General features: G+C 44.0%; 1 protein-coding gene across 1 annotated transcript in view; it reads right to left on the reverse strand.

Annotated features, from left to right (window-relative positions):
* The window catches only part of LOC135542929 (dystrophin-like), a gene marked incomplete at its 5' end in the record, with an annotated part of 841,859 nt that overhangs the window by 67,131 nt on the left and 747,228 nt on the right, over window positions 1-27,500 (reverse strand).

Here is a 27,500-nt window from a genome sequence, read left to right on the forward strand (position 1 = left end):
GGGAACGACCCAGGCTCCTCTTATCCCAACACACAGACACCAGGGAACGACCCACTCCCTCTCCTTATCCCAACACACAGGCACCAGGGAACGACTCCAGGCTCCTCTTATCCCAACACACAGACACCAGGGAACGACTCCAGGCCCCTCTTATCCCAACACACAGACACCAGGGAACGACCCAGGCCCTCTTATCCCAACACACAGACACACAGACACCAAGGAAACCACTCCAGGCTCTCTTATCCCAACACAGACACCAGGGAACGACCCAGGCCCCTCTTATCCCAACACACAGACACACAGACACCAGGGAATGACCCAGGCTCCTCTTATCCCAACACACAGACACCAGGGAACGACCCAGGCCCCTCTTATCCCAACACACAGACACCAGGGAACGACCCAGGCCCCTCTTATCCCAACACACAGTCACCAGGGAACGACCCAGGCTCCTCTTATCCCAACACACAGACACCAGGGAACGACCCAGGCCCCTCTTATCCCAACACACAGACACCAGTGAAGACCCAGGCCCCTCTTATCCCAACACACAGACACTAGGGAATGACCCAGGCTCCTCTCTTATCCCAACACACAGACCAACTGGCTACAATAGTGAGTCACATTTACTGTGCTAAGCCCTTACTTACCACTAACTAAGCACTGGCACCATAACACTCTCCATCTGCCCTAGACTTCATCTTAATTACACTTTACCTTCATCAATTATTTTCACCTCCCAAGCTTATCTGCAATGTTTAATTTTCCTCTGAGGCGTGAAAAGTGCAAACGCCTAGTAAATCTGACCCTGGGTGCCCCTGGTTAACTGAACGTTAGATTAATAGTGATTACTGAAATACATGATTGGAATGCACATTATTGGAGTTAACATCATCATGGCTTGTAATATGGCTGTGAGGAGGGGGTGTGTGTGTGTGTGTGTGTGTGTGTGTGTGTGTGTGTGTGTGTGTGTGTGTGTGTGTGTGTGTGTGTGTGCTATGTTCATCGGAAATTATTAGTGAGAAAATTGATCAGACAAACTTGACCCTAACTACCTCTGCATTGATCACACAGGGTTGTCTATGCAAGTGATTTGTGTTCCGCTGTTATTGTTGTGTTTGTACATTTTGGAAATTTAAGACAGATATCTAATTTATATAGTATTCACACCTCTGAGTCAATACTTTGTAGAAGCATCTTTGGCAGCGATTACTGCTGTTGAGTCTTTCTGGGTAAGTTTCTAAAAGCTTATTGTGCAACATTTGCCATTATCCTTTTCAACATTCTTCAAGCTCTGTCACATTAATTGTTGATCATTGCTAGACAGCCATTTTTAGGTTTTGCCATAGATTGTCAAGTAGATTTATGTCAAAACTGTAGTCTCGGACCACTCAAGAACATTCACTATGTTTTTGATAAGCAACTCCAGTGTAGAGTTGGGATTGTGTTTTAGTTTATTGTCCTGCTGGTGAATTCAACGCCCAGTGTCTGGTGGAACTCAGACTGAACCAGGTTTTCCTCTAGGAGTTTACCTGTGCTTAGCTCCATTCTGTTTCTTTTTTTATCCTGAAAAACTCCCCAGTCCTTAACGACATTATAAGCATACCCATAACATGATGCAGACACCACTATGTTTGAAAATATGGAGAGTGGTGCTCAGTAATGTGTTGTATTGGAATTGCCCGTAACATAACACTTTGTAATCAGGACAAAGTTAATTGCTTTTCAGTATTACTTTAGTGCACCTTTTGCAAACAGGAAGCATGTTTTAGAATATGTTTATTCTATACAGGCTTTCTTCCTTTCACTCTGTCATTTAGGTTGGTATTGTAGAGTAACTATAATGTTGTTGATCCATCTCAGTCATTAAACTCCGCACCTGTTTTAAAGTAGCCATTGTCCTCATGGTGAAATCCCAGAGTGGTTTCCTTCCTCTCCGGCAACTGAGTTCAGAAGGACGCCTGTATCTTTGTAGTGACTGGGTGTATTGATACACCATTACATTTTTACCCATCTACCAATAGGTGCCCTCTTTGTGAGGCATTGGAAAACCTCCCAGGTATTTGTGGTTGAATCAATGTTTGAAATTCACTGCTTGACTGAGGGAACTTACAGATATTTGTATGTGTGGGGTACAGAGATGAGGTAGTCATTCCAAAAATCATGTTTAACACTGTTATTGCACACGGAGTCCATGCAACTTATTACGTGACTTGTTAAGCACATTTTTTACTCCTGAAGGGGTTGAATATTTATTGAAATATAATTATATAAAATATAATTCCACTTTGATGTTATGGGTTGTGTGTAAGCCAGTGACAAAACATCTCAATTTTATCTATTTTAATGTGTCCAGGCTGTAACACACACACGAGAGAGGTAGAGGTAGAGGTAGAGAGAGGTAGAGAGAGGTAGAGGTAGAGAGAGGTAGAGAGGTAGAGGTAGAGAGGTAGAGAGAGGTAGGTAGAGAGGTAGAGAGAGGTAGAGGTAGAGGTAGAGAGGTAGAGAGGCTGGGTGATATCAGTCTGTCCTATGGTCATTTTCAGTGGAGTGCTAAGGGAACAGAGCTCGGCCGATGGCTGTGAGGCAGCCTGTCTATTAAAACTGTAGGGTAAACACTGAGTTAGCAGCCACCCCAACGTATTCCCTAAGGTGGTCTGTTGTAGTCTCCGCCCCTCCTCAAATCCTCACAGATCACATCGAGCCAATTAGAGAGAGAGGTCATGTCAGGGGTTTTCAAGAGATAAACACACTAAAATGTTTGTTGTTTAAAAGGTAATCTCTGAGGGTTGTGACTGTGCGTTATAAATGGCTGAGTCACGATCTAATGTTATTGTTGTTAGTGAGTCTACAGCTTTCAGAGGTCTGTCCCTAAGGTCTGTACCACGCCCCAAACACACGCACACGCAAACAGCCCTAAGCACACACGCACACACACACAGCCAGAAACCACACACACACACACACTCACACACATGCACACACACACAGCCCTAAACAGGCACACGTATCAGATCTGTACTGTGTACCAACCAGCAGCCTCCGGCTGAGTCAATACATAGTGTACCAACCAATAGCCTCCTGCTGAGTCAATACATGGTGTACCAACCAGCAGTCTCCTGCTGAGTCAATACATAGTGTACCAACTAGCAGCCTCCGGCTGAGTCAATACATAGTGTACCAACCAGCAGCCTCCGGCTGAGTCAATACATAGTGTACCAACCAGCAGCCTCCTGCTGAGTCAATACATAGTGTACCAACCAGCAGCCTCCTGCTGAGTCAATACATAGTGTACCAACCAGCAGCCTCCTGCTGAGTCAATACATAGTGTACCAACCAGCAGCCCCCGGCTGAGTCAATACATATTGTACCAACCAGCAGCCTCCTGTTGTGTCAATACATAGTGTAGCAGACAGCCTCTCACAATAACACAGCCCTGTTTTTACAACCCTGTTAAAGGATTATTTGGTCAAGTCTATTAAAGGCTGAGACTTTATTTTTTAATGCATGGACGAGACTATTTGTCATGCAGACGATTTGATCAAATCCAGGGGAAATAGTATTTAGTAAACTGCAGGTAGTGGAGATGGGACTGTGTTGTTAAATGCACAGGGTGCACTGTAGGGCAGAAATATGATGATGAAAACACATGCAGAATCATTTCCTATTTTGACTGTTTATTTTATAGCCTCTGTATTTGGACTGTGTGTGTGTGTGTGTGTGTGTGTGTGTGTGTAAATGACTGTGAATAACAGCAGGAGATGGAAAAGATGGCGTGTGTGTGTGTGTGTGTGTGTGTGTGTGTGTGTGTGGGTGTGAGATGGAGGAGGGGAGATGGCCGTGTGTGTGTGTGTGTGTGTGGGTGTGAGATGGAGGAGGGGAGATGGCCGTGTGGGTGTGTGATGGAGGAGGGGGAGATGGCCGTGTGTGCTAAAGATTTCCTCTCAGTATTCCATTCACCAATACTCAGATAATTAGCCACATTATGGAAATGATATCATTTGAATATCTCACTACCCTCACAGCCAAGCAATGGCCCTCAACAGAATTGATGTCTTTAGATTAAACAGAGGAGGCATTATGCAGGGATAAAACGTCTGCATCCATGTCCCAAATCGTACCCTATCGAGCAGTGCACAATGTAGGGAATAGGGTGCCATTTGGGACGAAGGCAAAGTCTGGATCCACAACAGGAAAACAGAACTCTACTGTAGACAACTACCTCATTAGACTTTTCAAAACAGAACATAACTCTACTGTAGACAACTATCTCATTAGATACTGTTCAAAACAGAACAGAACTCTACTGTAGACAACTATCTCATTAGATACTGTTCAAAACAGATCAGAACTCTACTGTAGACAACTACCTCATTAGAGACTGTTCACAACAGATCAGAACTCTACTGTAGACAACTACCTCATTAGAGACTGTTCACAACAGATCAGAACTCTACTGTAGACAACTACCTCATTAGAGACTGTTCAAAACAGAACAGAACTCTACTGTAGACAACTACCTCATTAGATACTGTTCACAACAAAACAGAAACATAAATAAGGACACCGTAGCAACAGCTTCAACAGAGTGTATCGCCAAGAAATAAGAGCAACTCTAAAGCAAGTATCCTAATAAAATAATACAGTGATGAGATGAGTCATCATTAGATGAAGGAGAGAGAGTGTGTGTGTGTGTGTGTGTGTGTGTGTGTGTGTGTGTGTACTAAACTGCAGTAGGTGACTTCTTTGCAATGTGTTTTGGGAGATAATCCTCTTCTCTGGACTAATCTAATCTGTGACAGGTGGACAACAGTGCTGGAGCCCCTTTACTACACCCAGCCTGAGCAGGACTTGTTGTGGTTTCATTTGCACCACGGACCTGTGTGAAACAGCCAGTTTACTACACCCAGCCTGAGGCTGGACTTGTTGTGGTTTCATTTGCACCACGGACCTGTGTGAAACAGGCAGTTTACTACACCCAGCCTGAGGCTGGACTTGTTGTGGTTTAATTTGCACCACGGACCTGTGTGAAACAGCCAGTTTACTACACCCAGCCTGAGCTGGACTTGTTGTGGTTTCATTTGCACCACGGACCTGTGTGAAACAGCAGTTTACTACACCCAGCCTGAGCAGGACTTGTTGTGGTTTCATTTGCACCACGGACCTGTGTGAAACAGGCAGTTTACTACACCCAGCCTGAGCAGGACTTGTTGTGGTTTCATTTGCACCACGGACCTGTGTGAAACAGGCAGTTTACTACACCCAGCCTGAGCAGGACTTGTGGTTTCATTTGCACCACGGACCTGTGTGAAACAGGCAGTCTGTCACATGTTTTGTCCTTGTGTTTAGTCGCCGATGTACAGCAATGATGCACTAGTGAAAGCATTATTATTGTTCTGGTTTGTTTCAGTAGCATCAGCATGTCTCATGGAATAGAAAGGGACTGTGTAAGGCTTCTGCCAGGTACTGTATCTGTCTCTGTATCCCTGTTCTATTTCCTGGTTTGTCCTACTTACTTCCTGGTTGTTGCTGACTAATTAGGACATGATTATCCCCGTAGCTCCTCCCATTGTCCTTGTCATAGTTTATTTCTAGAGATTTCCTTTCTCAGCAGGTGGTACTCTCTTTGAGTGAGAGCACACACACACACACACACACACACACGCACACTGCTGTATGGTCCCTCTGGCTCAAGTACCAGTTAAATATATTGTTGGAGCCAGGGGGAACTAGTTTGTTAACTCACTGTCTACTATGTCTGACTCGCTTTATCTCTCCTCACACTTAACTCTCTCATTCTGTCTCTTTCCTTATCTCTCCTAACTCTCCCTGTCTCTCATTCAATCCCTCTCTCGCTTTTACCATCCCCCCTCTCTAAATAAACAACAAAAATTAACAGTAAATGTTACACTCTTAAAGTTCCAAAAGAATAGACATTACAAATGTCATATTATGTTTATATATAGTGTTGTAACGATGTGCAAATGGTTAAAGTACAAAAGAGAAAATAAATAAACATAAATATGGGTTGTATTTACAATGGTTCTTGTTCTTCACAGGTTGCCCTTTTCTTGTGCTAACAGGTCACACATCTTGCTGCTGTGATGTCACACTGTGGTATTTCACCCAATAGATATTGGAGTTTATCAAAATTGGGTTTGTTTTGAATTCTATGTGTATCTGTGTAATCTGAGGGAAATATGTGTCTCTAATATGGTCATACATTTGGCAGGAGGTTAGGGAGTGCAGCTCAGAATACTCTCTCTCTCTCTCTCTACCTCTCTCTCTCTCTCTCTCTACCTCCCTCTCTCTCTCTACCTCTCTCTCTCTCTCTCTACCTCTCTCTCTCTCATCTACCTCTCTCTATCTACCTCTCTCTCTCTCTACCTCTCTCTCTCTCTACCTCTCTCTCTCTCTAACTCTCTCTCTACCTCTCTCTCTCTACCTCTCTCTCTCTACCTCTCTCTCTCTACCTCTCTCTCTACCTCTCTCTCTACCTCTCTCTCTCTACCTCTCTCTCTCTCTCTACCTCTCTCTCTCTCTCTCTCTACCTCTCTCTCTCTCTCTCTCTACCTCTCTCTCTCTCTCTCTACCTCTCTCTCTCTCTCTCTACCTCTCTCTCTCTCTCTACCTCTCTACCTCACCTCTCTCTACCTCTCTCTCTCTCTCTCTCTCTCTCTCTCTCTCTCTCTACCTCTCTCTCTCTACCTCTCTCTCTCTCTACTCTCTCTCTCTACCTCTCTCCTCCCTCTCTCTCCTCTCTACCTCTCTCTCTCTCTCTACCTACCTCTCTATCTCACTCTACCTACCTCTCTCTCTACCTCTCTCTCTCTCTCTCTCCTCTCTACCTCTCTCTCCCTCTCTACCTCTCTCTCTCCTCTCTACCTCTCTCTCTCTACCTCTCTCTCTCTCTACCTACTCTCTCTCTCTACCTCTCTCTACCTCTCTCTCTCTCTCTACCTCTCTCTCTCTACCTCTCTCTCTACTCTCTCTCTCTCTCTACTCTCTCTCTCTACCTCTCTCTCTCTCTCCTCTCTACCTCGCTCTCTCTCTCTCTACCTACCTCTCTATCTCACTCTACCTACCTCTCTACCTACCTCTCTCTCTCTCTCCTTCCTCTCTACCTCTCTCTCTCCTCTCTACCTCTCTCTCCTCTCTACCTCTCTCTCTCCTCTCTACCTCTCTCTCTCCTCTCTACCTCTCTCTCTCTCCTCTACCTCTCTCTCTCCTCTCTACCTCTCTCTCTCTCCTCCACCTCTCTCTCTCTACCTACCTCTCTATCTCACTCTACCTACCTCTCTCTCTACCTCTCTCTCCTCTCTACCTCTCTCTCTCTCTCTGCCTCTCTCTCTCTCTCTCTTCCTCTCTCTCTACCTCTCTCTCCTCTCTACCTCTCTCTCTCCTCTCTACCTCTCTCTCTCTGTCTCTACCTCTCTCCCTCTCTCTCTCTCTCTCTCTCTCTCTCTCTCTCTCTCTCTAGAAGTACTAGCTGTGAGGATCAGAATCAGGTCGACATTAGAAGCAGCCTCTAAATACAGTTTCCTGGACAGACAGATAGAGGCAGAGAGACAGGCAGGCAGGCAAACAGGCAGGCAGAGAGAGAGGCAGGCAAAGAGAGAGGTAGGCAAGCAGGCAGAGAGAGAGGCAGAGAGGCAAGTAGACAGGCAGGCAGAAAACCAGGCAGAGAATGAGGAAGAGACGGCAGAGAGGCAGGAAGAGAGGCAGGCAGACAAGCAGCTGCAAACACTGTCCTGCTTTTGTGCCCAGGACCTCAATACCTCTTTAGCTGCCAGTCTTACTATGAGAGGCAAATGCTACAATGGAGAGAGAGAGGAGAAAGACAGGAAGAAGAGAGAGAGAGACAGGCAGGCAGGCAGACAAGCAGCTGCAGACACTGTAGTGTGCCCAAACAGTAGAAGGCAGAAGCCCTGAATATCTCTCTATATGTAGCTGTCTGTCGTACTGTGAGAGGTAAACACTGCAACACAGAGAAAGAGGGCAGGAGGGAGAAAGAGAGCGGGGGAGGAGAGGGAGAGAAAGGGAGACAGCTGAATGTAGCTGTCTAGCTCAGCTTGAGAGTTAAACACTCAGAGAAGGAGAGGGGAGGGAGAGAGATGGGTATTGAGACAGAGAAGGAGAGAGGGGAGGGAGAGAGAGGAGCAAACACTCAGAAGGAGAGAGGGAGGGAGAGAGAGGGAGGGAGAGAGGGATAAACACTCAGAGGATGAGAGAAAAGGGAGAGAAAGGGAGGAGGGAGAGGGGGATAAACACTCAGAGAGGGAGAGAGAGGGAGGGAGAGAGAGGAGCAAACACTCAGAAGGGGAGAGAGGGAGAGAGAGGAGCAAACACTCAGAGAGGGAGAGAGAGGGAGGGAGAGAGAGGAGCAAACACTCAGAGAGGGGAGAGAGAGGGGAGGGAGAGAGAGGAGCAAACACTCAGAAGGGGAGAGAGAGGGAGAGGGAGGAGCAAACACTCAGAAGGAGAGAGAGGGAGAGGGAGGAGCAAACACTCAGAAGGGGAGAGAGGGAGAGAGAGAGATTTCACTTGCTTTGGCAATGTGAACATGTTTCCCATGCAAATATAACCCTTTGAATGGAATGGAATTTAATTGAGAGGGGGCGAGATGAAAAGGGACATATCAGAGTATAACGGGGTTTAACAGGGTATAACAGGGTATAACAGGGGTATAACGGGGTGTAACAGGGTATAACGGGGTTTAACAGGGTATAACAGGGTATAACGGGTATAACAGAGTATAACGGGGTGTAACAGAGTATAACGGGGTGAAACGGGGTATAACGGGGTATAACAGGGTGTAACAGAGTATAACGGGTGTAACAGAGTATAACAGGGTATAACAGGGTGTAACAGGGTATCACAGGGTATAACAGAGTATAACAGGGTGTAACGGGTATATCGGGGTGTAACGGGGTATAACAGAGCGTATCGGGGTATAACTTGATGTAACAGGGTGTAACGGGATATATCGGGTGTAACGGGTATAACAGGGTGTAACGGGGGTGTAACAGGGTGTAACAGAGTATAACAGGGTGTATCAGAGTATAACGGGGTATAACAGGGTGTAACGGGGTGTAACAGGGTGTAACAGAGTATAACGGGGTATAACAGAGTATAACGGGGTGTAACAGGGTGTAACAGAGTATAACAAGGTGTAACAGAGTATAACGGGGTGAAACGGGGTATAACAGGGTATAACAGGGTGCAACAGAGTATAACGGGGTGTAACAGAGTATAACAGGGTATAACAGGGTGTAACGGGTATCACAGGGTATAACAGAGTATAACAGGGTGTAACAGGGTGTAATGAGGTATATCAGGGTGTAACGGGGTGTAACAGGGAATAACATCGATCACTCCTTCTCTGAGTGGCAATATACCACAGCTAAGGGCTGTTCTTAAGCACGACGCAACACGGAGTGCCTGGGTATATTGGCCATATACCACAAACTGTTGTATTTCTATAATAAACTGGTTACCAACCCAATTAGAGCAGTAACAAGAAATGTTTTTTGTCATACCCATGGTATACGATCTGATATACCATATACCTCAGCCAGTCAGTATTCAGGGCTCAAACCACCCAGTTTATAACAGGGTGTAACAGGGTATAACAGGGTGTAACATGTTATAATAGGGTGTAAGAGGTTATAATAGGATGTAACAGGGTGTAACAGGTATAACAGGTTGTAACAGGTTATACTAGTGTATAACAGGGTGTAACAGGTTATAATAGGGTATAACAGGGTGTAACAGGGTACAACAGGGTGTAACGGGGTATAACATGGTGTAACGGGGTTTAACGTGGGGTGTAATAGGGTATAATAGGGTGTAACAGGGTGTAATAGGGTATACTAGGGTGTAACAGGTTATAACAGGGTGTAACAGGGTGTAACAGGGTATAATAGGGTGTAGCAGGGTGTAACAGAGTATAACAGGATGTAACAGGGTATAATAGGGTGTAGCAGGGTGTAACAGGTTATAACAGGGTATAACAGGGTATAATAGGGTGTAGCAGGGTGTAACAGGTTATAACTGGGTGTAACAGGGTATAATAGGGTGTAGCAGGGTGTAACAGAGTATAACAGGATGTAACAAGGTATAATAGGGTGTAGCAGGGTGTAACAGAGTATAACAGGATGTAACAGGGTATAATAGGGTGTAGCAGGGTGTAACAGGGTATAACTGGGTGTAACAGGGTATAATAGGGTATAATAGGGTGTAACAGGGTATAACAGGATGTAACAAGGTATAATAGGGTGTAGCAGGGTGTAACAGGTTATAACAGGGTATAACAGGGTGTAACAGGGTGTAACAGGTTGTAACAGGTTGTAACAGGGTGTAACAGGGTGTAACAGGGTATAATAGGGTGTAGCAGGGTGTAACAGGTTATAACTGGGTGTAACAGGGTATAATAGGGTGTAACAGGTTATAACAGGGTATAACAGGGTGCAACAGGGTGTAACAGGTTGTAACAGGGTATAACAGGGTGTAACAGGGTGTAACAGGGGTGTAACAGGGTGTAACAGGGTGTAAAGGGGTATAACAGGTTATAACAGGGTGTAACAGGGTGTAACGGGGTATAACAGGGTATAACAGAGTGTAACAGGGTGTAACGGGGTGTAACAGGGTATAACGGGGTATAACAGGGTGTAACGGGGTGTAACAGGGTGTAACAGGGTGTAACAGGGTGTAACAGGTTGTAACAGGTTATAACAGGTTATAACGGGGTGTAACGGGGTGTAACGGGGTGTAACAGGGTGTAACAGGTTATAACAGGGTGTAACAGGGTGTAACGGGGTGTAACGGGGTGTAACAGGGTGTAACGGGGTATAACATGGTGTAACAGGTTGTAACAGGTTGTAACAGGGTGTAACATGGTGTAACAGGTTGTAACAGGGTGTAACAGGTTATAACAGGTTGTAACAGGGTGTAACAGGGTGTAACGGGGTATAATAGGGACTCCCAATCACAGCCAGTTGTGATAAAGCCTGGAATCGAACCAGGGTCTGTAGTGACGGCTCTAGCACTGAGATGCAGTGCCTTAGACTGCTGCACCACTCGGGAGCAAGCTCAGAACCAACTGAATATGACTGTGAATGAGTGAATATCACTATAAATTGATTCATTTAGTTATGAATGGGTGAATAAGGTTGTGAATATGGTTGACTATGACTGGTTGGATAGTTGAATATGGTTTAATATGATCTGTGACCTGCGTTGAAACGTGGTTGAAACGTGGTTGTGCGTCAACATCCCCCTCAGTGGATCGTTCTGATAACGAGTCTGTAATTACATTCAGTTTGTATTCCATCATAGTTCATAATGAACAAAGACGTTACTAGGCAACCTGATGATAACATCACAAACATGGTGTGTGTTGATACAATAGCTGTGATACAGTAGGTAAACAACGACGAACGCTTAGTCCTCAACCTTCTAAAGTGTGTGTGTGTGTGTGTGTTATTGTTCTGTGTAGCCATTCAGTCAAGTTTGTACATTGTCCTTGATATATCATCGTATATATACATACACATGCACGTACGCACAAACACACACACGCACATACACACATTCATTCTCTCGCATTTGTTCTGTTCATACGCTGCCTCTCCTTTCAGAGGAATATCCTCATTCACAATCTCTTTCTGGATTCATTAGGGATTCAATCAGATTGCTTTAATCTGATGTGTGATATAGCCATGGTTTTGATGCCGGTGATGAGTCCCAAATGGCCCCCTATTCCCTATGTAGTGCACTACTGTTGACCAAGGCCCATAGGGAATAGGGTGCCATTGAGGTCATAGGGTTATGGTGAAAAGTAGTGCACTACATAGGGACAATGGTGCCATTTAGGATGCAGAGATGTAGAGGTAGATAATGTAGATGCAGAGTGGGAGAGGTAGATAATGTAGGATGCAGAGAGGTAGATAATGTAGAATGCAGAGAGGTAGATGTAGATAATGTAGGATGCAGAGAGGTAGAGGTAGATAATGTAGGCTGCAGAGAGGTAGAGGTAGATACTTCAGGATGTAGAGATGTAGAGGTAGATAATGTAGATGCAGAGTGGGAGAGGTAGATAATGTAGGATGCAGAGAGGTAGATAATGTAGAATGCAGAGAGGTAGAGGTAGATAATGTAGGATGCAGAGAGGTAGAGGTGGATAATGTAGGATGCAGAGAGGTAGAGGTAGATAATGTAGGATACAGAAAGGTAGAGGTAGATAATGTAGGATGCAGAGAGGTAGAGGTAGATAATATAGGATACAGAAAGGTAGAGTTAGATAATGTAGGATGCAGAGAGGTAGATAATGTAGGATACAGAAAGGTAGAGGTAGATAATGTAGGATGCAGAGAGGTAGAGGTAGATAATGTAGGATGCAGAGAGGTGGAGGTAGATAATGTAGCATGTAGAGAGGTGGAGGTAGATAATGTAGGATGCAGAGAGGTAGAGTTAGATAATGTAGGATGCAGAGATGTAGAGGTAGATAATGTAGATGCAGAGTGGGAGAGGTAGATAATGTAGGATGCAGAGAGGTAGATAATGTAGAATGCAGAGAGGTAGAGGTAGATAATGTAGGCTGCAGAGAGGTAGAGGTAGATACTTCAGGATGTAGAGATGTAGAGGTAGATAATGTAGATGCAGAGTGGGAGAGGTAGATAATGTAGGATGCAGAGAGGTAGAGGTAGATAATGTAGGATGCAGAGAGGTAGAGGTGGATAATGTAGGATGCAGAGAGGTAGAGGTAGATAATGTAGCATGTAGAGAGGTGGAGGTAGATAATGTAGGATGCAGAGAGGTAGAGGTAGATAATGTAGGATACAGAAAGGTAGAGGTAGATAATGTAGGATGCAGAGAGGTAGAGGTAGATAATATAGGATACAGAAAGGTAGAGTTAGATAATGTAGGATGCAGAGAGGTAGATAATGTAGGATACAGAAAGGTAGAGGTAGATAATGTAGGATGCAGAGAGGTAGAGGTAGATAATGTAGGATGCAGAGAGGTAGAGGTAGATAATGTAGGATGCAGAGAGGTGGAGGTAGATAATGTAGCATGTAGAGAGGTGGAGGTAGATAATGTAGCATGTAGAGAGGTGGAGGTAGATAATGTAGGATGCAGAGAGGTAGAGTTAGATAATGTAGGATGCAGAGAGGTGGAGGTAGATAATGTAGGATGCAGAGAGGTAGAGGTAGATAATGTAGGATGCAGAGAGGTAGAGTTAGATAATGTAGGATGCAGAGAGGTAGATAATGTAGGATGCAGAGAGGTAGATAATGTAGGATGCAGAGAGGTAGAGGTAGATAATGTAGGATGCAGAGAGGTAGAGGTAGATAATGTAGGATGCAGAGAGGTGGAGGTAGATAATGTAGAATGCAGAGAGGTAGAGGTAGATAATGTAGGATGCAGAGAGGTAGAGGTAGATAATGTAGAATGCAGAGAGGTAGAGGTAGATAATGTAGAATGCAGAGAGGTAGAGGTAGATAATGTAGGATGCAGAGAGGTAGAGGTAGATAATGTAGGATACAGAGAGGTAGAGGTAGATAATGTAGGATGCAGAGAGGTAGATGTAGATAATGTAGGATGCAGAGAGGTAGATAATGTAGGATGCAGAGAGGTAGAGGTAGATAATGTAGGATGCAGAGAGGTAGAGGTAGATAATGTAGGATGCAGAGAGGTAGAGGTAGATAATGTAGAATGCAGAGAGGTAGAGGTAGATAATGTAGGATGCAGAGAGGTAGAGGTAGATAATGTAGGATGCAGAGAGGTGGAGGTAGATAATGTAGAATGCAGAGAGGTAGAGGTAGATAATGTAGGATGCAGAGGTAGAGGTAGATAATGTAGAATGCAGAGAGGTAGAGGTAGATAATGTAGAATGCAGAGAGGTAGAGGTAGATAATGTAGGATGCAGAGGTAGAGGTAGATAATGTAGGATACAGAAAGGTAGAGGTAGATAATGTAGGATGCAGAGAGGTAGATAATGTAGGATGCAGAGAGGTAGAGGTAGATAATGTAGGATACAGAGAGGTAGAGTTAGATAATGTAGGATGCAGAGAGGTGGAGGTAGATAATGTAGGATGCAGAGATGTAGATGTAGATAATGTAGGATGCAGAGAGGTAGAGGTAGATAATGTAATATGCAGAGAGGTAGATAATGTAGGATGCAGAGAGGTAGATAATGTAGGATGCAGAGAGGTAGAGGTAGATAATGTAGGATGCAGAGAGGTAGAGGTAGATAATGTAGGATGCAGAGAGGTGGAGGTAGATAATGTAGAATGCAGAGAGGTAGAGGTAGATAATGTAGGATGCAGAGAGGTAGAGGTAGATAATGTAGAATGCAGAGAGGTAGAGGTAGATAATGTAGAATGCAGAGAGGTAGAGGTAGATAATGTAGGATGCAGAGAGGTAGAGGTAGATAATGTAGGATACAGAGAGGTAGAGTTAGATAATGTAGGATGCAGAGAGGTAGAGGTAGATAATGTAGGATGCAGAGAGGTAGATAATGTAGGATGCAGAGAGGTAGAGGTAGATAATGTAGGATGCAGAGAGGTAGAGGTAGATAATGTAGAATGCAGAGGTAGAGGTAGATAATGTAGAATGCAGAGAGGTAGAGGTAGATAATGTAGGATGCAGAGAGGTAGAGGTAGATAATGTAGGATGCAGAGAGGTGGAGGTAGATAATGTAGAATGCAGAGAGGTAGAGGTAGATAATGTAGGATGCAGAGAGGTAGAGGTAGATAATGTAGAATGCAGAGAGGTAGAGGTAGATAATGTAGAATGCAGAGAGGTAGAGGTAGATAATGTAGGATGCAGAGAGGTAGAGGTAGATAATGTAGGATACAGAAAGGTAGAGTTAGATAATGTAGGATGCAGAGAGGTAGAGGTAGATAATGTAGGATGCAGAGGTAGATAATGTAGGATGCAGAGAGGTAGAGGTAGATAATGTAGGATGCAGAGAGGTAGAGGTAGATAATGTAGAATGCAGAGAGGTAGAGGTAGATAATGTAGAATGCAGATAGGTAGAGTTAGATAATGTAGGATGCAGAGAGGTAGAGGTAGATAATGTAGGATGCAGAGAGGTAGATAATGTAGGATGCAGAGAGGTAGAGGTAGATAATGTAGGATGCAGAGAGGTAGAGGTAGATAATGTAGTATGTAGAGAGGTGGAGGTAGATAATGTAGGATGCAGAGAGGTAGAGGTAGATAATGTAGGATACAGAAAGGTAGAGGTAGATAATGTAGGATGCAGAGAGGTAGATAATGTAGGATGCAGAGAGGTAGAGGTAGATAATGTAGGATACAGAGAGGTAGAGGTAGATAATGTAGGATGCAGAGGTGGAGGTAGATAATGTAGGATGCAGAGATGTAGATGTAGATAATGTAGGATGCAGAGAGGTAGAGGTAGATAATGTAATATGCAGAGAGGTAGATAATGTAGGATGCAGAGAGGTAGATAATGTAGGATGCAGAGAGGTAGAGGTAGATAATGTAGGATACAGAGAGGTAGAGGTAGATAATGTAGGATGCAGAGAGGTAGATAATGTAGGATGCAGAGAGGTAGATAATGTAGGATGCAGAGAGGTAGAGGTAGATAATGTAGGATACAGAAAGGTAGAGGTAGATAATGTAGGATGCAGAGGTAGATAATGTAGGATGCAGAGAGGTAGAGGTAGATAATGTAGGATGCAGAGAGGTAGAGGTAGATAATGTAGGATGCAGAGAGGTAGAGGTAGATAATGTAGGATACAGAAAGGTAGAGGTAGATAATGTAGGATGCAGAGAGGTAGAGGTAGATAATGTAGGATGCAGAGAGGTAGAGGTAGATAATGTAGGATGCAGAGAGGTAGAGGTAGATCATGTAGGATACAGAAAGGTAGAGTTAGATAATGTAGGATGCAGAGAGGTAGATAATGTAGGATGCAGAGAGGTGGAGGTAGATAATGTAGGATGCAGAGAGGTAGAGGTAGATAATGTAGGATGCAGAGAGGTAGAGGTAGATAATGTAGGATGCAGAGAGGTGGGGGTAGATAATGTAGGATGCAGAGAGGTAGAGGTAGATAATGTAGGATGCAGAGAGGTAGAGGTAGATAATGTAGGATGCAGAGAGGTAGATAATGTAGGATGCAGAGAGGTAGATAATGTAGGATGCAGAGAGGTAGATAATGTAGGATGCAGAGAGGTAGAGGTAGATAATGTAGGATACAGAAAGGTAGAGGTAGATAATGTAGGATGCAGAGAGGTAGATAATGTAGGATGCAGAGAGGTAGAGGTAGATAATGTAGGATGCAGAGAGGTAGATAATGTAGGATGCAGAGAGGTGGAGGTAGATAATGTAGGATGCAGAGAGGTAGATAATGTAGAATGAAGAGAGGTATATAATGTAGGATGCAGAGGTAGATAATGTAGGATACAGAGAGGTAGATAATGTAGGATGCAGAGAGGTAGATAATGTAGGATGCAGAGGTAGATAATGTAGGATACAGAGAGGTAGATAATGTAGGATGGGTAAATGGATTCCTGCATGGCGCCTCAGGAAAGAAACACAGATTTTTCACAGTTTCTTCTATGAAAACAGTCTCTGATTAAGAGTTTCTCTGAGGGATTTTTCCAAGAAACTCATCAGCATTGAAGAAAGCTGTTGTCCCCGTTCATAGACACTGACGGAAAAATGAGCTGTTTTTCTCATGGACACTGTTGTTGTTCTTCTTTTTTGGAGAGATCGGAATGAAACAGACGTTTTGAAGTTGCTCCGTTACATCTTCAGTGTGACCAGTCGCTTGCATCCCAAATGGAATTCTATTCCCTTTGTAGTGCACTAGTTTAGAAAAGAGCCTCTGGTCAGCAGTAGGCTGCCATCAGTCTATTTTAGACTAATCAGGAAATGACTCAGTTGAGAGCTGAAACTTTGTCCTTGCAGGTACCGAAGAGGTGATCCAGTGTTAAGTGGATTTTCATAAAAATAAAAAGGTATCCACAAATACTGCAGAATAATATATATATATATTGTATGGCACACCTCCCTCCCTCCCTCCCTATCTATCTCTCTCTCTCTCTCTATTGCTCTCTCTCTCCCTCCCTCTCTCTCTCTATCTCTCTCTCTCTCTATTGCTCTCTCTCTCCCTCCCTCTCTTCTCCCCCTCTCTCTCTCTCTCCACCCACCCCAGTCTCTCTACCTCCCCTGCTCTCCCCCTATCTCCCTCCCCTGTTCTCTCCCTCTCTCTTCCACCTTTCTTTGGGTCAGAGGAGATTATTGTAGGAGCAGATTTAATGAAGGTCCAACACTATGTGTGTGTTAAGATGCTTGGAACGGCGGCCTGCTGTAGATTGGTCTGGAGCTGACTTTTAAATGGAGTATTGATTTCCCCCTCTCCCCTCCTTCTCTCTCCGCTGGATCCCCCATCACTGCTAATACTCACTGACTCCTAGCCACACACACACTCATGCATTCATATACACGCACACACGCACGCACGCACGCACGCACGCACGCACACACACACACACACACACACACACACACACACACACACACACACACACACACAAGCACAAGCACACAGGCACACAAGCACACACACACTCGCACACACACACACTCATGCACACACACACTCGTGCACACACACACACGTGGACAGCATACCCACAATGTTCGTGCTGCTCCTTGTGCATAATGCTTTATATGAGATGTTTTTTCTGGGATTGGATTTACTGTTGTGATGTTTTTTTCCAGTTCATTTTCTATTTGCAATTACCTAGTTACTGTGCAAGGCCTCTTTCTGTTGAAACTAGATTCATCAGTCTGTAGAAAAGCAGACCTCTTTCTGTTGTAACTAGATTCATCAGTCTGTGGAAGACCAGACCTAGGATGTAGGAGACCCAGTAGGATGTAGAAGACCCAGCAGGATGTAGGACCCAGCAGGATGTAGGACCCAGCAGGATGTAGGAGACCCAGTAGGATGTAGAAGACCCAGCAGGATGTAGGACCCAGCAGGATGTAGGACCCAGCAGGATGTAGAAGATCCAGCAGGATGTAGGAGACCCAGTAGGATGTAGGAGACCCAGCAGGATGTAGAAGACCCAGCAGGATGTAGAAGACCCAGCAGGATGTAGGAGACCCAGTAGGATGTAGAAGACCCAGCAGGATGTAGAAGACCCAGCAGGATGTAGAAGATCCAGCAGGATGTAGGAGACCCAGTAGGATGTAGAAGACCCAGCAGGATGTAGGAGACCCAGCAGGATGTAGGAGACCCAGCAGGATGTAGAAGACCCAGCAGGATGTAGGAGACCCAGCAGGATGTAGAAGATCCAGCAGGATGTAGGAGACCCAGCAGGATGTAGGAGACCCAGCAGGATGTAGAAGACCCAGCAGGATGTAGAAGACCCAGCAGGATGTAGGAGACCCAGTAGGATGTAGAAGACCCAGCAGGATGTAGAAGACCCAGCAGGATGTAGGACCCAGCAGGATGTAGAAGATCCAGCAGGATGTAGGAGACCCAGTAGGATGTAGAAGACCCAGCAGGATGTAGGAGACCCAGCAGGATGTAGGAGACCCAGCAGGATGTAGAAGACCCAGCAGGATGTAGGAGACCCAGCAGGATGTAGGAGACCCAGCAGGATGTAGAATACCCAGCAGGATGTAGAAGACCCAGCAGGATGTAGGACCCAGCAGGATGTAGGAGACCCAGCAGGATGTAGAATATCCAGCAGGATGTAGAAGACCCAGCAGGATGTAGAAGACCCAGCAGGATGTAGAAGTTCCAGCAGGATGTAGGAGACCCAACACGATGTAGAAGACCCAGCAGGATGTAGGAGACCCAGCAGGATGTAGAAGACCCAGCAGGATGTAGAAGACCCAGCAGGATGTAGGACCCAGCAGGATGTAGAAGATCCAGCAGGATGTAGGAGACCCAGTAGGATGTAGAAGACCCAGCAGGATGTAGGAGACCCAGCAGGATGTAGGAGACCCAGCAGGATGTAGAAGACCCAGCAGGATGTAGAAGACCCAGCAGGATGTAGAATACCCAGCAGGATGTAGAATACCCAGCAGGATGTAGAAGACCCAGCAGGATGTAGGACCCAGCAGGATGTAGGAGACCCAGCAGGATGTAGAAGATCCAGCAGGATGTAGAAGACCCAGCAGGATGTAGGAGACCCAGCAGGATGTAGAAGTTCCAGCAAGATGTAGGAGACCCAACACGATGTAGAAGACCCAGCAGGATATAGGACCCAGCAGGATGTAGAAGATCCAGCAGGAAGTAGACGATCCAGCAGGATGTAGAAGACCCAGCAGGATGTAGAAGACCCAGCAGGATGTAGGGTGTAGAGTGATTACTAGACTGTGCTCTGTTCATTTTCACATAATTGCTTAGATTGTCTTTATATTGGTCACATTGGTACGTGTGTGTGTGTGTCGTGGGCTAACGGTTTGAGTGTGTGTGTCCTGGGCTAACGGTTTGAGCGTGTGTGTGTGTGTGTCAGGGCTAACAGTAGTGTTCCACCGCAGCCCCCCCCCCCCCACACACACACACACACACACACGCGAACTCTGTCCTCAAACACACACACACCGTTCTAATAATATGTCTGCGCGTGCTGTACGTGTCTCATTGAATTATATCAGCCACAGTGATATGACTTTCCTCCACCAGAGACCTATGGGATCACTCTACCAATCAGTATAGAGGACAGACCAGAGCCCTATGGGATCACTCTACCAATCAGTATAGAGAACAGACCAGAGCCCTATGGGATCACTCTACCAATCAGTATAGAGGACAGACCAGAGTTCTATGGGATCACTCTACCAATCAGTATAGAGAACAGACCAGAGCCCTATGGGATCACTCTACCAATCAGTATAGAGGACAGACCAGAGCCCTATGGGATCACTCTACCAATCAGTATAGAGAACAGACCAGAGCCCTATGGGATCACTCTACCAATCAGTATAGAGGACAGACCAGAGCCCTATGGGATCACTCTACCAATCAGTATAGAGAACAGACCAGAGCCCTATGGGATCACTCTACCAATCAGTATAGAGGACAGACCAGAGCCCTATGGGATCACTCTACCAATCAGTATAGAGAACAGACCAGAGACCTATGGGATCACTCTACCAATCAGTATAGAGGACAGACCAGAGCCCTATGGGATCACTCTACCAATCAGTATAGAGGACAGACCAGAGCCCTATGGGATCACTCTACCAATCAGTATAGAGAACAGACCAGAGCCCTATGGGATCACTCTACCAATCAGTATAGAGGACAGACCAGAGGCCCTATGGGATCACTCTACCAATCAGTATAGAGGACAGACCAGAGCCCTATGGGATCACTCTACCAATCAGTATAGAGGACAGACCAGAGCCTATGGGATCACTCTACCAATCAGTATAGAGAACAGACCAGAGCCCTATGGGATCACTCTACCAATCAGTATAGAGGACAGACCAGAGCCCTATGGGATCACTCTACCAATCAGTATAGAGGACAGACCAGAGTTCTATGGGATCACTCTACCAATCAGTATAGAGGACAGACCAGAGCCCTATGGGATCACTCTACCAATCAGTATAGAGGACAGACCAGAGCCCTATGGGATCACTCTACCAATCAGTATAGAGGACAGACCAGAGCCCTATGGGATCACTCTACCAATCAGTATAGAGGACAGACCAGAGCCCTATGGGATCACTCTACCAATCAGTATAGAGGACAGACCAGAGCCCTATGGGATCACTCTACCAATCAGTATAGAGGACAGACCAGAGCCCTTGGGATCACTCTACCAATCAGTATAGAGGACAGACCAGAGTTTACTATGGGATCACTCTACCAATCAGTATAGAGGACAGACCAGTAGTCCTATGGGATCACTCTACCAATCAGTATAGAGGACACACCAGTAGTTAACACACTGGGATCACTCTACCAATCAGTATAGAGAACACATACCCTATGGGATCACTCTACCAATCAGTATAGAGAACAGACCAGAGCCCTATGGGATCACTCTACCAATCAGTATAGAGAACAGACCAGAGCCCTATGGTATCACTCTACCAATCAGTATACATACAGACCAGTTAGCCCTATGGGATTACTCTACCAATCAGTATAGAGGACAGACCAGAGCCCTATGGGATCACTCACCAATCAGTATAGAGGATAGCCCAGAGCCCTATGGTATCACTCTACCAATCAGTATAGAGAACAGACCAGAGCCCTATGGTATCACTCTACAATCAGTATAGAGGACAGACCAGAGCCCTATGGGATCACTCTACCAATCAGTATAGAGGACAGACCAGAGTAGTTTATGGATCACTCTACCAATCAGTATAGAGGACAGACCAGAGACCTATGGGATCACTTACCAATCAGTATAGAGGACATACCAGAGTTGGGATCACTCTACCAATCAGTATAGAGAACAACCAGAGCCCTATGGGATCACTCTACCAATCAGTATAGAGGACAGACCAGAGCCCTATGGGATCACTCTACCAATCAGTATAGAGGACAGACCAGAGCCCTATGGGATCACTCACAATCAGTATAGAGGACTGACCAGAGTTTATTGGATCACTCTACCAATCAGTATAGAGAACAGACCACTGATTCCCATGGGATCACTACCAATCAGTATAGAGGACAGACCAGAGTTGGGATCACTCTACCAATCAGTATAGAGAACAGACCAGAGCCCTATTGGATCACTCTACCAATCAGTATAGAGAACAGACCAGAGTAGGGATCACTACCAATCAGTATAGAGGACAGACAGAGCCCTATGGGATCACTCTACCAATCAGTATAGAGAACAGACCAGAGCCCTATTGGATCATACCAATCAGTATAGAGGACATACCAGAGTTGGGAACACACAGTATAGAGAACATACTGTAGTTAGTTTACATACTGTAGTTACCAATCAGTATAGTAGGACATACCAGTTAACCCATGGGATCAATCAACCAATCAGTATAGAGAACAGGGTAGTGTTTGGAATACACTAGATAAAGGACCAGTAGGACTGTAGTTAACACACTGTAGTTTACATACTGTAGTTAGTTTACACACTGTAGTTAACACACTGTAGTTTACACACTGTAGTTAACACACTGTAGTTAGTTTACACACTGTAGTTAACATACTGTAGTTTACATACTGTAGTTTACACACTGTAGTTTACACACTGTAGTTAGTTTACATACGGTAGTTAGTTTACATACTGCAGTTTACATACTGTAGTTAGTTTACATATGGTAGTTTACATACTGTAGTTAACACACTGTAGTTTACATACGTGTAGTTAACACACTGTAGTTTACATACGGTGTTAGTTTACATACTGTAATTTACATACTGTAGTTAGTTACATACTGTAGTTTACATACTGTAGTTTACACACTGTAGTTTACACACTGTAGTTTACACACTGTAGTTTACACACTGTAGTTTACATACTGTAGGTAGTTTACACACTGTAGTTTACATACTGTAGGTAGTTTACATACTGTAGTTTACACACTGTGTAGTTTACATACTGTAGTTTACACTGTAGTAGTTTACATACTGTAGTTTACATACTGTAGTTTACATACTGTAGTTTAACACACTGTAGTTTACATACTGTAGTTTACATACTGTAGTTTACATACTGTAGTTAGTTTACATACTGTAGTTTACACACTGTAGGTAGTTTACATACTGTAGGTAGTTTACATACTGTAGTTACATACATGCTGTAGTTTACATACTGTAGTTTACATACTGTAGTTAGTTAACACACAGTAGTTTACATACTGTAGGTAGTTTACATACTGTAGTTTACATACTGTAGTTAGTTTACATATGGTAGTTAACACACTATAGTTTACATACTGTAGTTAGTTTACATACGGTAGTTAACACACTGTAGATTACATACTGTAGTTAGTTTACATACTGTAGTAGTTTACATACTGTAGTTTACACATACTGTAGTTAGTTTACACACTGTAGTTAACACACTGTAGTTTACACACTGTAGTTAGTTTATACAGTAGTTAACACACTGTAGTTAGTTTACACACGGTAGTTAACACACTGTAGTTTACATACTGTAGTTAGTTTACATACGGTAGTTAACACACTGTAGTTAACACACTGTAGTTAGTTTACATACGGTAGTTTACATACGGTAGTTTACACACTGTAGTTTACATACGGTAGTTAACACACTGTAGTTTACATACTGTAGTTAGTTTACATACTGTAATTTACATACTGTAGTTAGTTCACATACTGTAGTTTACACACTGTAGTTTACATACTGTAGTTTACATACTGTAGTTTACACACTGTAGTTTACATACTGTAGTTTACACACAGTAGTTTACATACTGTAGGTAGTTTACATACTGTAGTTTACACACTGTGGTAGTTTACATACTGTAGTTTACATACGGTAGTTAACATACTGTAGTTAGTTTACATACTGTAGTTAACACACTGTAGTTTACATACTGTAGTTAGTTTACATACGGTAGTTAACATACTGTAGTTAGTTTACACACTGTAGTTCACATACTGTAGTTCACATATGTCTATTTTACATTCAGTGTGAGTGTCCTATTCCTTTCATTTGTTTCCTGATAATAATATATTCTATATTGCGTCGCTTTCACGCTATCAAATATGACTGTAAGATGTGTTTATCTTTATGAGCATTCTGTGCTTCCATGGGTTTATAGAGCCAGAGAGGAGAATCATCTTGCAGTATTTATTTGAGTTTTGAGCAGCGCAGGGTTTTTTCAGAGTGCTGTAAATCAATGGGAAGTGTCTCTTCAGTAGGGTAGTAATAGATATGGTAATACTATTAGCATGTGGTACAGCAGCCTTCTCTCCTGCTGCTACAGGACCATTAGGGAGAGGAGAGCCTCTTGCTATGAGGACCACTAGACATTACACTCTTGTGTGTGTGTGTGTGTGTGTGTGTGTGTGTGTGTGTGTGTGTGTGTGTGTGTGTCTGGGGGTGTGTGTGTGTGTGTGTGTGTGTGTGTGTGTGTTTATCTCTCTTTGTCTGGGGGAGGTAACAGAACAGTGACTCATCTCCTCTAGCAGCATCTGGAAGTCCTCACTGTCATTGTGAGGTCAGTCTTATTGTTAACCAGCAGGTCTCAGTCTTATTGTTAACCAGCAGGTCTCAGTCTTATTGTTAACCAGTAGGTCAGTCTTATTGTTAACCAGCAGGTCTCAGTCTTATTGTTAACCAGCAGGTCTCAGTCTTATTGTTAACCAGCAGGTCTCAGTCTTATTGTTAACCAGCAGGTCAGTCTTATTGTTAACCAGCAGGTCAGTCTTATTGTTAACCAGTAGGTCTCAGTCTTATTGTTAACCAGTAGGTCTCAGTCTTATTGTTAACCAGCAGGTCAGTCTTATTGTTAACCAGCAGGTCTCAGTCTTATTGTTAACCAGCAGGTCAGTCTTATTGTTAACCAGCAGGTCAGTCTTATTGTTAACCAGCAGGTCAGTCTTATTGTTAACCAGCAGGTCTCAGTCTTATTGTTAACCAGCAGGTCAGTCTTATTGTTAACCAGCAGGTCTCAGTCTTATTGTTAACCAGCAGGTCTCAGTCTTATTGTTAACCAGCAGGTCTCAGTCTTATTGTTAACCAGCAGGTCAGTCTTATTGTTAACCAGCAGGTCAGTCTTATTGTTAACCAGTAGGTCTCAGTCTTATTGTTAACCAGCAGGTCTCAGTCTTATTGTTAACCAGCAGGTCAGTCTTATTGTTAACCAGTCAGGTCAGGTCAGTCTTATTGTTAACCAGCAGGTCTCAGTCTTATTGTTAACCAGCAGGTCTGTCTTATTGTTAACCAGCAGGTCAGTCTTATTGTTAACCAGCAGGTCTCAGTCTTATTGTTAACCAGCAGGTCTCAGTCTTATTGTTAACCAGCAGGTCTGTCTTATTGTTAACCAGCAGGTCTCAGTCTTATTGTTAACCAGCAGGTCTCAGTCTTATTGTTAACCAGCAGGTCTCAGTCTTATTGTTAACCAGCAGGTCTCAGTCTTATTGTTAACCAGCAGGTCTCAGTCTTATTGTTAACCAGCAGGTCTCAGTCTTATTGTTAACCAGCAGGTCTGTCTTATTGTTAACCAGCAGGTCTGTCTTATTGTTAACCAGCAGGTCTCAGTCTTATTGTTAACCAGCAGGTCAGTCTTATTGTTAACCAGCAGGTCTCAGTCTTATTGTTAACCAGCAGGTCTGTCTTATTGTTAACCAGCAGGTCTCAGTCTTATTGTTAACCAGCAGGTCTCAGTCTTATTGTTAACCAGCAGGTCTGTCTTATTGTTAACCAGCAGGTCTCAGTCTTATTGTTAACCAGCAGGTCAGTCTTATTGTTAACCAGCAGGTCTGTCTTATTGTTAACCAGCAGGTCAGTCTTATTGTTAACCAGCAGGTCTCAGTCTTATTGTTAACCAGCAGGTCTGTCTTATTGTTAACCAGCAGGTCTCAGTCTTATTGTTAACCAGCAGGTCTCAGTCTTATTGTTAACCAGCAGGTCAGTCTTATTGTTAACCAGCAGGTCTGTCTTATTGTTAACCAGCAGGTCAGTCTTATTGTTAACCAGCAGGTCAGTCTTATTGTTAACCAGCAGGTCTCAGTCTTATTGTTAACCAGCAGGTCTCAGTCTTATTGTTAACCAGCAGGTCTGTCTTATTGTTAACCAGCAGGTCAGTCTTATTGTTAACCAGCAGGTCTCAGTCTTATTGTTAACCAGCAGGTCTCAGTCTTATTGTTAACCAGCAGGTCTCAGTCTTATTGTTAACCAGCAGGTCTGTCTTATTGTTAACCAGCAGGTCTGTCTTATTGTTAACCAGCAGGTCTCAGTCTTATTGTTAACCAGCAGGTCTCAGTCTTATTGTTAACCAGCAGGTCTCAGTCTTATTGTTAACCAGCAGGTCTCAGTCTTATTGTTAACCAGCAGGTCTGTCTTATTGTTAACCAGCAGGTCTCAGTCTTATTGTTAACCAGCAGGTCTCAGTCTTATTGTTAACCAGCAGGTCTCAGTCTTATTGTTAACCAGCAGGTCTCAGTCTTATTGTTAACCAGCAGGTCTCAGTCTTATTGTTAACCAGCAGGTCTCAGTCTTATTGTTAACCAGCAGGTCTCAGTCTTATTGTTAACCAGCAGGTCAGTCTTATTGTTAACCAGCAGGTCTCAGTCTTATTGTTAACCAGCAGGTCTCAGTCTTATTGTTAACCAGCAGGTCTCAGTCTTATTGTTAACCACAGGTCTCAGTCTTATTGTTAACCAGCAGGTCAGTCTTATTGTTAACCAGCAGGTCTCAGTCTTATTGTTAACCAGCAGGTCTCAGTCTTATTGTTAACCAGCAGGTCAGTCTTATTGTTAACCAGCAGGGTCAGTCTTATTGTTAACCAGCAGGTCTCAGTCTTATTGTTAACCAGCAGGTCTGTCTTATTGTTAACCAGCAGGTCAGTCTTATTGTTAACCAGCAGGTCTCAGTCTTATTGTTAACCAGCAGGTCTCAGTCTTATTGTTAACCAGCAGGTCAGTCTTATTGTTAACCAGCAGGTCTCAGTCTTATTGTTAACCAGCAGGTCTCAGTCTTATTGTTAACCAGTAGGTCTGTCTTATTGTTAACCAGCAGGTCTCAGTCTTATTGTTAACCAGCAGGTCTCAGTCTTATTGTTAACCAGCAGGTCTCAGTCTTATTGTTAACCAGTAGGTCTCAGTCTTATTGTTAACCAGTAGGTCTCAGTCTTATTGTTAACCAGCAGGTCTGTCTTATTGTTAACCAGCAGGTCTCAGTCTTATTGTTAACCAGCAGGTCTCAGTCTTATTGTTAACCAGCAGGTCAGTCTTATTGTTAACCAGCAGGTCTCAGTCTTATTGTTAACCAGCAGGTCTGTCTTATTGTTAACCAGCAGGTCTCAGTCTTATTGTTAACCAGCAGGTCTCAGTCTTATTGTTAACCAGCAGGTCTCAGTCTTATTGTTAACCAGCAGGTCTCAGTCTTATTGTTAACCAGCAGGTCTGTCTTATTGTAACCAGCAGGTCTTATTGTTAACCAGTAGGTCTCAGTCTTATTGTTAACCAGCAGGTCTCAGTCTTATTGTTAACCAGTAGGTCTCAGTCTTATTGTTAACCAGCAGGTCTGTCTTATTGTTAACCAGCAGGTCTCAGTCTTATTGTTAACCAGTAGGTCTCAGTCTTATTGTTAACCAGCAGGTCTGTCTTATTGTTAACCAGCAGGTCTCAGTCTTATTGTTAACCAGTAGGTCTCAGTCTTATTGTTAACCAGTAGGTCTCAGTCTTATTGTTAACCAGCAGGTCTCAGTCTTATTGTTAACCAGCAGGTCTCAGTCTTATTGTTAACCAGCAGGTCTCAGTCTTATTGTTAACCAGCAGGTCTCAGTCTTATTGTTAACCAGTAGGTCTCAGTCTTATTGTTAACCAGCAGGT

The sequence above is a fragment of the Oncorhynchus masou genome, chromosome 7 (genome assembly GCF_036934945.1).
Source record: "Oncorhynchus masou masou isolate Uvic2021 chromosome 7, UVic_Omas_1.1, whole genome shotgun sequence".
Taxonomy (NCBI): domain Eukaryota; kingdom Metazoa; phylum Chordata; class Actinopteri; order Salmoniformes; family Salmonidae; genus Oncorhynchus; species Oncorhynchus masou.